Source organism: Lactuca serriola, chromosome 4, assembly GCF_051521515.1.
Source record: "Lactuca serriola cultivar US96UC23 chromosome 4, Lser_US96UC23_V15, whole genome shotgun sequence".
Taxonomy (NCBI): Eukaryota; Viridiplantae; Streptophyta; class Magnoliopsida; order Asterales; family Asteraceae; genus Lactuca; species Lactuca serriola.
Window position 1 is genome coordinate 171,281,390 of NC_136411.1, and position 9,968 is coordinate 171,291,357.

General features: G+C 38.9%; 1 long non-coding RNA gene across 2 annotated transcripts; it reads right to left on the reverse strand.

Annotated features, from left to right (window-relative positions):
- Window positions 1-880: 880 nt before the first annotated feature.
- LOC145102930 (uncharacterized) lies at window positions 881-5,331 on the reverse strand. 2 transcript variants are annotated; one of them, XR_013706311.1, is made up of 3 exons: window positions 2,086-5,331; window positions 1,721-1,799; window positions 881-1,112 (listed from the first exon to the last, which is right to left on the reverse strand). It is a non-coding gene; the product is annotated as an uncharacterized LOC145102930 (long non-coding RNA). The 2 variants fall into 2 exon arrangements; XR_013706310.1 differs by having other exon boundaries at window positions 881-1,091; window positions 2,086-5,322.
- Between the last annotated feature and the right edge of the window lie 4,637 nt (window positions 5,332-9,968).

Here is a 9,968-nt window from a genome sequence, read left to right on the forward strand (position 1 = left end):
AAACTTCACCTTATTAAACTATGATAATACATGGAACTAAAAAACAATCACTAAGACATTAACCCACTAGAAAGCATATAGTACAATTGGTATTTAATGAATTCATAAAGTCACAAGTACTTTCAAATCCGTACAATTTGGTTACTAGAAGTTCCTAGTGGTACATAGCTTCAATGAGCACATCATGTCCTGCAACCCTATGGCACAGGTACATTTTTAACGATATCCAACACATGGCCTTACATGTTCCTCCACAATATACAAATTTCAAAAACACAATGTAAATACCACATATTTCTAAAGTAAGTGTCTAAGTGAGTGTTCATAATTTCTAAATTTGATTAGGAACGTATGAAGTAAAGAAAAGCAACAAACACTATGAATCGCTCTCACGAGGAGTGGACGGAAGTCAGTCGGAACAAGGCTAAAACTAATTGAAGGTATCCCATCTTCTTGAATTCGACGTCATTTTATGTTTCGAATCTTCCTCATGGAATTAAGAAAGGAGAGTTATGGAAGACTTTTGCGGCGTTTGGGATGGTGATATCCACGAATCCATTGAGAGACCTATAGTCTAGCTCACTTAGGTGATATCCACGAATCCATGTTGCATGAAGATCGAATGAACTATGGCATGAAATACTTGGGTGGACTAAGGGGCTGTATTGCAGGGTCTGAATTTTTAATATCAGAATTTTTAAGAGGTCTGAAATACTTGGTTGAAACCTATGAATTACAGTGTTGAATTATAAAAATTACTGTTTTACACTTTTGTATTATTTTTGCTAAATTCAATGTTTTTGTTTATAAAATAACCAAATCAACTTCTTGAATAATTATGTAGAAAAAAAATAAAAAATCCAAATTAAATAAATCAAAATTAAACAACAATCCAAATAAAACTTAAATGTATGAATAATTAATTATTCATTTATGTACAAATCTATAATTCTATCTAGCCATGCATCTAATTACATACAAACAGAAACTCTTCACAAGTGGAATTCCATTCCATTCCAACGCCAATGCATTCTCATTACCCCCTTCAATTGTAACATTGGGAAAATATGTTCTCTTCCTTTCTCCCATTTCTGTAACCAGTGAAACCACACCTTAAAAACATATGTGATGAAATCCGTCAAACTGGAAACATGATCTTAAACCATCATCTTACCCATTAATCACTAATCATAACCCAATTTTTTTTCAAAAAAAAGACCCAAATGAACAAACAACCCGTAACAAATGAATTCGGCAAATGAACTCAATTTTAATAAATTAATTCAATTTCAACTATACATACACAAATATTTCAATTTCATAATTCCATTTCAGCAAATGAATTCAACAATAATTCATCACATAACAAAATTCAGCACAATAAAGAACAACAAACACATTCTCAGCAAATGAACGCATAACTCAGCAAGATCAAGAATCATATTTCAAAACAAATCAACAAAGATTCAGCAATAGATTTCATCTATACGTACACATATATCAACAAAAAAAACAAATTAGAACAAAGAGCACATTTTCAACAATATTTTTCAACAAATAAAACAAACTCAGCAAATTTCAGCAACATATTTCAACTATACACATACATTTCAGAAATCAACAAAAACAACAAGACAAGAAACTTATATTTCAGAATACAATCCATCACAGTTACACAAAGGTTGAATTATCTATAACACATAGAAATCGAGCATATTACCTTCAATTCAAGCAAACATACTCAGATTTATGCATAACTCGATCCGTTTATCAGCGGTAGTCATCAATCAACGCCCAATCTAAGAAAAGAATTTATTAGTGGTAGTCATCAATCCCTTTTTCAGAATTTATCATTCAGATTCGATGATATGACATCAAAATCGAGCATATGACAACATAATCGGGTATATAGAATCAAAATCGAGCATAACATCAAACATTTATTTTTATTGAACAAATAAAAAACTGATAGCATAATAGCATAACAATTTCGGTTTTTTATGTTCAAGTTTGAGGGGAAAGAAGGAAGAAACACAAGAAGAAACAATGAATTCGAGGGGAAAGAATGAAGAAGCAGAAAAATACCTTGATGTTGGCTGTTGCGGTTGGCTACTGCAGTCGGAAGAACGAGACAGAGATGGCAGACCTTGCGGCGGAAGAGGAAGGCGACATTGTTGGGTGCAGTGTCGTCAGCGATTAGGGTGGCAGCGACCTGGCGTCGTCTGATGCTGAGGAGTAACGACGCGAAGCAAGAAGACGCAAGGGTGGAAAAATAAGAGGCATCGATCTGTTTAGGGAAAATAGGGAAAAAAGGAAGCATGTCTCTCTTTTTTTCAGACTTGGTTTATTCTCTGAATAAATAAGAGGTATTTTTCATTTTAAGAGGTAAAAAATAATACGCAAACAAGCGGTCTGAATCTGAAATTTTAAGACATTGCCTCTTAATTATGAAATTAAGAGGTAAACAAACAGGACTAAAGGTTGTTATACAATTGAAATACTCGGGGTGATGTTGCTAAGTTCTTGGAAGATAAGAACAAATGGGATGGCTGGTTCAAATGGTTATGAAGAGCTTACTTAACGGAGGTCTCGTTCAACCGAATCGCATGGCTAAAGATTGTTGGCCTACCAAGAGAGTTCTGGGACGAATCCAATTTCTCTGATATTTCCAGTAAGTTTGGGAAAGTATTATTCACAAAACCGACAACTCTATGGGTAAGGTGGGGATTCTTACAACTTTGAAAGTATGGATAAACGAGGAAGTATATGTGATAGAAGGAGGCAGAATGTTTAAAATTAGAGTCATGGAATACATCGACGAATGGTCTCCGTTCAGCTCCGGCCCGTTCCCGTATGGCTCTTGGAACAAAAAAGCCTCGCCTCCGGTACCATGAGGTGAAGAAAAGACTGACAACTCAGATACACACACGACGGATGATTGAGACGATAACGAACCAGAAGATGGGGAATTTATACCAGATGAACGTAATGAGAATGAAACTCCCCTATCGTCGGAGAAAGAGGTTACACCGGTGAATGAAAATACCGAGCAAGTAGAGGTGGCAGTTCCGGCGACGGTGTTGACGACGACAGTTGAAGCACCAACCATTGATGCTCCGGTAACAGTGGAGGAAGTGGTATCGCCACTCATCAATTCAATCACCTCGGAAACACAAGAGATCGAGTTGGAACTCGGGGATCTTAACTGCGGCTTCAATGGTCAATTTACAGGGGATAAAGCTCATAAAGGTATGGGGGATTCACTCCCTAGTGGGCCTAAGGGATTTAATTATAGGCTCTGCAATTCGAACATTCCCTTTCCCACTTCATGCTTTGGGCCTTTTCCTTCTATATTTACCAGTGTTTGGCTTAGGTTTTCACAGCCAAAAGTCATTTTTGGAAAAGAAAAAAAAGCAAAAGATGTTTGGTAAAACTAGTTTTAAAAGCTACTTTTGAAGTTTTTAGATAAGGAAAATGAACTTTTTGGAAAAGTTAGAAAATCCGGACTTTTTATAACTTTTTCAAAAAAAACTTTTAGGCTTTGAAAAGCTAAGCCAGACACCCCTTAGTCCATTCAATAAGGTAAACAACTTTTTCCCAGACTTGGAATTCAATCTAATCAACGATGGTAGGCTAAAGCGTAGAAGAATAGAGAACATCTTAAATTTTTCGATTGTACCTACTCCTCCTCATATAGTGGCTACCCCCTTGGCAACTCCTTCGATTCTTTCCCCTACACTATTTATTCCTACGTCAAACAAATTTTCCCCTCATACAGACTCCCACCATGATACATCACAAGCTAGAACTACATCTCCCACCTTCGAGTTTACTGCAACCATCGATGTCGGTAAAAAGATTGGGATCAAAATTGAGGTCGATAACCCGATCTTGGCGCAAATTATGGGTGAAATCGGAGAGTCACACGATATACAATGAATTGTTTCAACTTAAAACATAAGGGGGATAGGTGAAGATGTGAAAACAAGTTGGGTAAGGAGGCTTAAAGAATCATTGAAAATTAATTTTGTCGGAATTCAAGAAACTTGGATGTTTGATTCTAAATGTATCAACATCCGTGGGTGTTGGGACTCCGCCGACTTTGACTATGAAGGTATAGATTCACATGGAAGATCTCATGGTCTGCTCTGTATTTAGGATGCAAACTTTTTCAAAAAAGTGGAGGTCTTAAAATCGAGGTATTACTTGATAATTGTTGGTGATTGGGTTGGCATACAGGGATATACCATATTAGCTAACATTTATGGTCCTCAATCGGCGACGAATAAAGCTATCCTATGGATGGAATGAAACGGTTTGATACAAACCAAAGTGGGTTCATGACTCCTTTTGGGGACTTCAATGTGGTTCTTAGAAAAGGTGAGAGACTCAATTCCCATTTCTTCTTAAAAACTGCAACATACTTCAACAAATTCATAATCCAAACCGAACTTCATGACTTCAATATGGGTGGCTCAAAATTCATGTACTTTGGGCGTAACGGGGCAAAGCTCAGCAAATTAGACTAGACAGGTTTTTGGCTTGTGCTAAGTACCTAAAAAATAACTCTAATGCTTCTGTGATTGCCCGTCCAAGAGAGCTCTCTGACCACTCTCCGATCTCTTTATCTTCCAATGCGGTGGTGAAATTTGGCCCGCCTCCTTTTAAATTTTTTAACTCTTGGTTACTCATGGATGGTATTGAAGATGTAGTACACACGACTTGGAGCAATTTCAGGGGTTATGGAATGGCAGATAGACAACTACTGGCAAAATTCAAATTCCTAAAACAAGCTTTAAGAAGATGGAGAAATGAAAAATACAAGATAGAAAACCAGGAAATTGAGGCACTCAAATCACGAATGGAAAGTATAGAAGCTAAGGCAGAAGTAAGGTCATTGAGTGAATTTGAACTCAGTGAAAGGAATGAAGGTGTACAAAAAATATTGGAGTATGAGAGAAAGAGGGTTCTAGACTTAAGACAGAAATTTGGAATGAAATGGTCCATTGATGGTGATGAGAACTCTAAATTCTTCCACGGATATGTTAACTAAAAATCCAGGAAGAACCGCATAAGTTGTTTAGACATAAATGGCAGGTGGTCCAGGAACGCAAAGGAGATAAAAGCTGAAGCTTTTAGATTCTTTAAAATAATGTTCTGTGAAGATTGGCCTAACAGACCCAAGCTGATCCGCCCATTATTTTGGACTCTGCCTCCTGGGAGTGCTGAGTACATTGAGTCTACTATTTTACTGGATCAGGTAAAAGCTGTTGTATGGGCCTATGGTGGTTATCGTGCCCCAGGACCTGACAGATTCACATTTAAATTTGTAAAGAAATTCTGGTCTATTATTAGTGAAGATGTGATGAAGGTTATACGTCACTTTGAAGCTCACGGTACTCTTGCCCGTGGATGCAATTCTTCTTTTATCAGGTTAGTTGCAAAGAAGAATGACCCAACTTTGCTGTGCGACTACCGTCCCGTTAGTCTAATAGGAGCTTTCTATAAGATAATAAAAAATGTCCATGCCACCAGAATGAAATCAGTAATAACTAATAAGAGGAGTGATTGGTGAATCACAATTAGCATACATTGAAGGAAGGAATATCTTGGATGGTCCATTAATCATCAACGAAGTCTGCTCATGGGCCAAGAAGACAAAGAAGGAATTACTATTATTTAAATTAGACTTCGACATAGCGTTTGACTCTATAAACTATAAACCGGGGGTTTCTGGACTCGGTTCTCATGCAAATGGGCTTCAGGATTAAGTGGAGGTCATGGATTTTGGGGTGCTTATCTTCCTCTAAGGCTTCGGTTGTTATTAATGGCTCTCCGATGGATGAATTCGACATCAACAAGGGTGTCCAGCAAGGCGACCCACTTAGTCCTTTTCTTTTCATAGTTGCTATGGAGGGACTAAAGATTGCAATGAGAGTGGCATTTAATGAAGGTTTGTTTCATGTTGTGAAGATGGGAAATGGTGACCCTTTGATCTCACACTTGTTTTATGCCGACGACAAAATATTTGTGGGTGAATGGTCACAAAACAATCTCAAAAATTTAGCCAGAATTTTGAGGTGCTTTCATATAACCTCGAGATTGAAAGTGAACTTTCATAAATCCAAGGTCTTCGGTATCGGAGTCTCGCAATATATAACAAGGGACTAGGCTAATCTCTTAGGCTACGAGGCTAGAACTCTTCCATTTAACTATCTCGGTGTTCCGGTCGGAGCAAACATGAACTATATAAAAAATTGGCAGCCTATTGTGGACATGTTGAATTCCAAGCTCTCCACTTGGAAAGCTAAAACATTATCATTCGGTGGAAGACTCACACTCATCAATTCAGTATTGGGAAAACTTCCCACATATTATCTCTCCTTTTTCAAAGCTCCATGTGGAGTGATTAATTTTCTAAAGAAAATCATAAGGCAATTTCTATGGGGTAGTAATACTGAGTGACAAACCTATGGATCACTTGTCTAAAAAGATAATTATGGGTGTATGGAACAATATAGCAAGAGCAAAATTGGATATTTAAAAGAAAGGGGTCCCATTTATCATTATTATTTAGAATTCAGTAAGCTTGGGGGCTGACACATTATTCTGGCAAGACGAATGGATTCATGGGGGAAAACATAAGGACCGATTTCTAGGTTCGTACTTGATTGAAAGAAAAAAAAAGTTGTAAAGTCGTTGAATTAATTCAACTTAGTGGGTTCGATTGGAATTGGGATTGTGATGTTGCAGGTGCTGGTCTTTCACTCGAATTGGCTCAACTTATGGCAATGGTTGCTCTATTCATACCATGGGCGACAAGTAACAATTGGAAGTGTGGGTTAGACTCTAGTGGAATATTCACAACCAGGGCTATACATGTGTAACGACCCAATTTATACAAAGATATTTTTCATTTTCGAATAACTAAACACATTTTCCAATATCAAGAAATCCAGTTATAATTGTTTTCAAAACATAAGTCAAATATAACTTTTATTCCAAACATTAGAGTGTCCCGAAAAATGTCGGTGAGAGAGTGCACGTCGCACCATCAAGCCTTGCCCTTACCCTTGGGCTCAGATGTACCTGATACAAATCCACAAACTATATGCTAATGCTTAGTGAGCTCCTCAGAGCATACCATAACACATAAATGACATAGCAAATATCATAACAACTGTAAAAACTTCCTCTACCACATGTCACATAATCATCTTAGCTATAAAGCTATCTCTACCATTAGCGATAAAGGCCATCTCTACAGTTAATTATAAAGGCTATCTCTACCATTAACCATAAAGGCTATCTCTACCGTTAGCCATAAAGGCTATCTCTACCGTTAGCCATAAAGGCTATCTCTACCGTAGCCATAAAGGCTATCTCTACCGCATATTACGACAAAATGATTCCACACACCTCTATACAACGAGTATACCAACTATCATAAAATGGGCCAGCCTTGGTGCCTTAGAGCCATTGGTATGGTGAGAAGACTCACCTTTTGTCTGACGAATCTAAAATCTACTCTCCTGACGGTTTGTAACCTCCTATGCTAAATAATAATATTAACTCATGTTAGGACATCACATGATCAAGGGAAGTCCAAACCCCAAGTTCTTCCATAAGGCCCAATTATCCTATCTTTGTTAATGGTCCCGAAGTATAAGTCCAAAAATTCTTAATGGGACTCTTAGGCCAACAAGACCCATTCATAACACCAATGGTCCAAATAGATAAAATGGCCCACTCTTCTCAAAATGCAACTAAGTCCTAAAACCAAATGAGGCCCTACAATCCAAAAGCCCAAAACATATCCAAACCCATCTACGATGCGTTCGCTTAGCATACCACCCTAGTACGTGTAGCGTACTGGGGCTTGGGGACTTACGCGCCACATACACTGGTTTACGCCCAACGTACTAACAGGTTAAGCACTTTTTCCATTAAGTGCTTAATACTCGATTCTTTTACGTCCAGAAGTCAGATCTAAGTCTATTAAGACGACCTAAGGCATAAAGTTGCCAACTTTATGCCTTTGCATGTCCCATATGTTCCCAACACCTTCATTAAGACCTTTTTAAAGCTCTTAACCCATGCACAAGGTCAAATCATCCACCAAGACTCCATTTTTATGTTGAAGAGGGACTAAGGGACCTCAGATATGCCATTTCCATCTTCTAGAGTTTCAAAACACACAAATAGAGGTCCAAAATCAACAAAAGGGACAAAGATAGAAAACCCTAGCTAGATCTAGAGATTTAAGCGGAATGATCCAAACTTTTTACCTCTAGGAACTCCTCAAGGTCGTCTAAGTGCAGATTCTTGAAGCCAAATTACTTTCCAAACTTCCTTGACCACTCCCTTCTTTTTGGATGAACACTAAAAGGACTACAATTTCACTCTCAAGGCTCAAAATGCACTCACAAAGGATATTAGGGTTTTCAGAGGCGTTTGAAGGTGAAGGAGGCTGTTAAGGGTGATGCTCAAAGGAGTTAAGGGTGTTTATATAGGTCTCAAGTCCGAGTTTTAGGGTTTGAACATCCTGGCACGTACACCCAACGTACTCTTGGTATGCCCAGCGTACGGGCTACCCCTCCACGATCCTCTTCACCAAGTACGCTAAGAGTAATCATAAGTATGCCCAACGTACTTAAGCGTCTCTTGTGATATATTAAAAATACTTCAAAGGCTACAAGGTCATACCTGATTTGCAGTGTTACAACTCTCCCCCACTTGAACTAGACTTCATCCTCGAAGTCCATAGCTGCAAATAGATCGGGATAATGCTCCTGCATCTCCTCCTCCGGTTCCCAAGTCCATTCGGAGCCCTTTCAGTGCTGTCATTGCATCTTTACTAACTTCACTTCCTTGTTCCGAAGCCCCTTTGTCTTCCTATCTGAGATGATGACCGGCCATTCCACATAGTTTAGGCCTTGATCTACCTGAATATCGTCCAATGAAATAACCGCAGAATCGTCAACAACACACTTCCAAAGTTGAGAGACATGGAAGGTGTTGTGAATCTGACTAAGCTCCTCTGGCGGTTCCAAGCGATATGCCACCTTGCCCACACGGGCAGTGATCCTGAACGGGCCTACAAACCGAGGCCCCAGCTTAGCCTTCTTTTGGAACCTGATAATCCCCTTCCAGGGCGACACCTTCAACAATACAAATTCCCCCACCTGAAACTCGAGATCTGATCACTGTCGGTCAGCATAACTTCTCTAACAGCTCTGCACGACTCGCAGCCGGTCATGCACTTGCTGAATCAGTCTGGTGGTCTTGAGCACTACCTCAGTGCTCCCCATGACCCGATGCCCAACCTCGTCCTAGCACACTAGGGTCCTACACCTCCGACCATATAACATCCCGAATGGAGCCCGGTCGATATTGGCATGATAACTGTTATTGTATGAAAACTCTGCCAGTGGAAGGTACGTATCCTAACTTCCCCAAAAATCCAGCACACATGCTCGAAGCATGTCCTCCAGCGTCTGGATCGTCCTCTCACTCTGACCGTCAGTCTAAGGGTGGTATGTCGTGCTGAAATGTATTTGAGTGCCCAACTCCTTGTGGAACTTCTTCCAAAACCAGGAAGTAAACCGGATACCCCCGTCGGAGACCACCGACACCGGCACCCCGTGTCTAGCCACCACCTCCCGTACATATATATATATATATATATATATATATATATATATATATATATATATATATATATATATATATATATATATATATATATATATATATATATATATATATATATATATATATATATATATATCCGCCAACTTCTCAGCGGATATACTCTCCGAAATCGGTATAAAGTGGGCACTCTTCGTCAATCTGTCTACGATCACCCATATGATGTCCACGCCCCTCGTCATTCTCAGCAACTACGTGATGAAATCCATAGTGATCTCTTCCAATTTCCACATGGGAATAGGTAGTGGCTGCACCTT